The sequence below is a fragment of the Thalia democratica genome, chromosome 9 (genome assembly GCF_965202585.1).
Source record: "Thalia democratica chromosome 9, ktThaDemo2.hap1.1, whole genome shotgun sequence".
Lineage (NCBI taxonomy): Eukaryota > Metazoa > Chordata > Thaliacea > Salpida > Salpidae > Thalia > Thalia democratica.
Genome location: NC_139173.1, coordinates 28899255 through 28904501, shown reverse-complemented (window position 1 = coordinate 28904501; position 5247 = coordinate 28899255).

The following is a 5247-nucleotide window of genomic DNA, read 5'->3' as shown; positions in this document are numbered from 1 at the left end:
TAAACTCACAAAAATGTTGAAACAAAACTACAACACATTTTTGTTTAATTAAAATTTTGAATGTTAACAGAGAATGACATAAAAAGATTAAATATCACTTAGATACGAATACTTAATATTTGTATTTACCTAGCTGAATGTATTCTAAATTAATTGGAGCTAAAATAAAAGTTAAGTATATTAAAAAATTTAGGAATTTAGTGAGATTTAACAATGTTAACAATTTTTGTTTTGTTACAAAATTTTAAACTTAAATACATGGTTTAGATTAAATGATGTTTTAAAGAAAACACGTATCAGTATTAATAGCTTTTCAAATTATTTTAAAATTTTAATTGCTTTAACAGTTTTTTCATTACGCATTTCATCTACCCTTTTTTGTCTTAAAAGTGTTTACCTTGCGTTTTTCTGCAATTTATTCAAAAGCAGTAAAAAATTTATGGCCTTTTAAAAAAGTTACTAAAACAACCTTTGGCTAATAGATCCCACGCAATAAATTTATTTTAAAACCATGCTTTGTTTGACCTTACACTCAATTAGTTTTACAAGATTTTTATAACTTCGGCAAACTTAGCAAGTTAAGACGTTTTAGTTTTAATTTCAGTTCAGAAAAGCATTTTCAGCCAAAGAAATTATTATGAGTTTAAAATAAAAGTAAAACATTCACAAAAAATGTAGCAAAGATGATTAATCGTTCTCTTTTTTTTTTTTGCTTTTAACAAAAATAAATGTTTAAAGTCAAAAAAATTCTCAAGGTTTTAGAATAAACTATTTAGTATTTAACGTATAATTTAAAACTCAGGTGATACAATAAAACAGAACTTTTACGAAAGTAATACTAGGTATTGAACTAGTTCAAAGTAGGATTTGTATTAAATAACCATATAACCTCACGAAAATTCGTTTAAATTAAACTTACCATAAATGAAGTTTTTAGTTATAAATTTTTATATTAAAACTTGCATTTAAATTTAATGGTAAAAGAACTTAAACATTATAGTAAATTCTCAAATAACAAGAGAAAAACAAAGTTTTTATTGTTTAAAAGCAGTACCAATAAGAACAAAAGGTACTTAAAAATGTATTTCGGTTTGTTAGTATTTCAAAAGGTTTTATACATATATTAATGTTTTGAAATAATATCTGATATCAATTTTAATTTTATTTGGTAAGATTTACATGCTAACTTAAGTGAATTTTTGTTTTTTTCTATTGCCAAGCCACAAGTTTTAACTCCGGTTTCATATTACTTAACTGTATTCTTATTAAGTTTAAAATAACGATTTTCGTTTCTTTTCTGCTTTGTTCCTAGATTTCCTACTCTGTTTCTAATTTGAACGTTTTTCAAACACACAGCTACAAAAGTAATTTAGCTACAAAAAAGTTTTTCGAACAAAGAATGTATATTTGTACGAAACTTTACTTAAATAAAACTTAAGTTTATTGAAACAGATTTTTCTAATGCCAAGCCACAAGGTTTAACTCCGGTTTTAGGTTACTGAATTATTATAGTTTGAAATTTAGAGTAACGTATTTTATACTTTGTTCCTAGTGTATTGAAGGATTTTAAAACCTATATTTGGAAAAGCGTTTAATTAAAAAAGAGGTAAACGTATAAAAGGTTTAGATACTATTATTGAACTTATTACTATACAAAAATGTATTTCATTTTTCTAAGCAACAACCTTTTACTCCGGTTTCAGATTTCATAAATAATACTTGTTAGTCTCAAATAAAGTTTCATACTTTCCAGTGTTTAAATGTTTTTTATGTAAAACTAAAACATTTTTGAATTAAAAAAAGCAGTTGACAACGACAAAACAGTTTTATGCTATGGTTTAAAAGATTACCAAGTTAACATTATATTTAAACTAAAAGCAAGAAAGTTACAACAGTTTACAACAACCTAACTCGCCACAAAACAAATGAAAAGAATCAAAAAAATTTTTAGAACCTATTTTTAAAAGACTAACACGTCATAACATATTCGTTATGATTTCGATAAAATATCATTAAAAGTTATCAGTTTTGTATACTTCCAGAAGTGTTTCTTATTTCATTTACGTAATATTTTTAAAGTTTGAAATAACGGCACAAAAAGTTTTTTATAAACGAAGTTTGTAGATTAAATGAGTTTTGATTTAGTTCAAAAAATGCTTTATTAAATCTGAATGTTTTTTTCGCAATTTATTAAAAGAGCTATTTCTTTACTAATGCCTGATAAAAATAAAACATAATGGAAACTTCTTCGATATTGTTAGCCTATTGTTTGTTGTCCAAAAACTTGGTTTTAAATCAAAAATATTTACAATAATTTCAGAACATAGAATGAAAGTTTTCAAATTATTGCTTTTACGAGATTTGATATTGAGCTTTGAAACAATTTTGCTTAATTTTCACAAATATTTTTGTACTGCAAAAAAGTAATTATTTTCTAATTTCGACCAAGATATAACTACTCTTACATCTTACAATTCGATGAGATTGCACACTTATTTTTTAACAACTTAATCACAATTAGTCAGATAAGTTCACGATTTTTTGTTTGTTTTGTAATTAATATTGTCATGGTAAAAAATGAGCAATTTCAAATGCTTTCTTAACAAAGATTCAGATGTTTAAATATAAGGTTAATTATTTGTTTAAATAGTATGGTAATGAGTAAAACGTTTAACACTTTCTCATTTTTTCTTAAACAGTTTAATCTCAATTATTTGAATTTTTTCACGATTTTATGTTTGTTTTGTAATTATTAAAGTTAGTTTAAAAACTTTTGCAAATTTTAAACACCTTTCTATAACAATACAAGTGTTTGAATATAACTTTATTAACAGTTTAAGCCAAAGTTTCACAGAAATATTTTATATAAAAAAAACAGAAAAAGTATGAAAATCTATACCTCTTCTAAAATGAAGTTTGTTTTTGCAGTTTTAATATATTACACACTAATGTAAAACTTACTTCTTTTTTTTAATTTGAATAAATGTAGAATTTCGAAAAAATCGAGAAAACTGAATCGAAATTAAAGTGATTTTAAATTGCTAACTTATTGAATAATACGCTTAAAATCAACAATTTATTAGCAGATACTTTAGCTGTTTGTTTATCTTTTAATTTAAAAAGAATGCATGCATTTATTTTCAACACTTTACCCGAATATTTAACACACCTCTGCGTTAAATGAACTTAACAGAAATTAAAGACAATTTAATTAATAAAGATAAAAATAAACTTACGAGCAACAATTGTTTGTTTATAGATAAAATTACCGGAGTATTTTTGAGTCGATAGTGTTTGTATTGATAACAAACTAAATAAATTGTTTAGTTTCAGTTTTACTAATATTTGGTTTTTGAATTTATATAGCTTGTTGTGTGGTTGGAAGCATGAATTGGTAAACAGGATACAAATTTGGTAATTACACCAGGTTGAAAATTATGTTTGCTTTAAATGTAAAACTTATAACATTAATTAAATTTTTTGTCTAAAAAAATTTGATTTAAGCTTAAAGTAGTTTGAGTATTATCTAAACAAAAATTCAGACATTTCAAATTTTATCATTGCTCTCATTTAAAAATTTTCAGGATTTTAAAGTACATAAAAGTTCGGTGAAACTTTGTTTTTACAGTTCGATTTTCAAATTATGTTTTTATCACATCATAAAGCTAATGAAAAAGTTTTTGTTTTCATATGTTGATTTGGTAATTCAGGAAAAAGTTTTTTATCATAAAAGCAGTTTAAACTTGAAATTATTTTAAAATGTTATATGAAAACGAGTAATGATTAAGTTACTAATACCATAATTTCATTATTAAATCAAGTCGATAGGGTAAACCGATTAAATTGAAATGCTTTTAAAAGATGTATTGTTAAAACATTAATTTTTTTATATAATTTATTGCTAGCAAAAACCAGAAAATATTTGTTAATATGTATAAAATTTAAAACAAACTAGTTAACAATAACTTGTATTTAAAATATTATTTTTTTTAAGTACAATTAAAAAATATAAGATTTTGTACACATGTATGTATTTTTGTACTTTTATCTTAAATTTAATCCCATGGATTACATGTTGAAATAAGTTTTAAAATATTATGCATTGTTTTGATAAGTTTATCTTTAGTTTTAAAAACTATTTCTTGACTTAATTTAATTTGTAGTGAATTGATTAAGATTGAAATAAAAGGTGATTACTGATTCCAAACATGTTTATATTAATATTAGGTTTTTAGTGTAAAATACAACTTAGTTTAATCTTTATATCCAATATTTTTCTTTACAGTTTATTGCCATAACTTTGAGCTCATACAATATATACAACTAATTTAGTAAAAAAAAGACCTGAACAATGTTAGTTTGTAGAAATAATGAAAATAATTTGTGCAATTTTAGTTAAAATCAGACTTTCTTAAACTTAACAAATATCTACATTAAAAAAATAGTAGTTAAAGTATAATATTATATGTTTGATTTATTTAAGGCTCGTATTAACTTATGTACAGTACAACGTATGTACACAAGTCTTAGTTATACAAGTCAACTTATGTACAGCAGTATACTTTGATGAAGTGATTGTAATTTTAAAAATGTTTTGAAAATCACCTATATTTGCGAAGTAAACGTTTCTCTCGTTTTAAACCGGAAACAAATTAGGGTTTTCGGCGGTGATAATTATGAAAATTTATTAGATTAAATAATTATAGAAAATACCTAAGTTGATAATTGGATTACAAACAATTACTATTTAATTGTTTACTAAATTGAAAGTTATCGCTACATAATTCATAAAGTTGTAATTGTGAACTTTAAATTTTAAGTATATAACTATATTAAGTCTAATTGTATTTTTATTTTTCATTATGCGAAGTTATATTACTTTAGTCACTTGGAAAGCTCATTTGTATTTTTTGTACTCAAAAGGAGTTTAAAAAAAATTCTTTTAGCTTAGAGTATTATAAATTGTTACTATCATTATTAAACTAAACAGAATATAGTTATTTCATAAAAAGCCAATATTTTTACGAAACAAACAAAAATGTGCAGTTAAAGTTATTTCACTATATTTCTAACATTGAGTCTGTAAAATTTTATTTCTACAAATGTTTATAACATGACTTCAAACAAATACTTTATCCAAGAATATTTAAACTATTTATTTTTTGTTTTATAAATACAAGCTTTTAAAAAGTTTAAAACTAGGAAGCAATCTTTCACTAAGGTTTCTTTAAAAAAAAGAATTTTGTA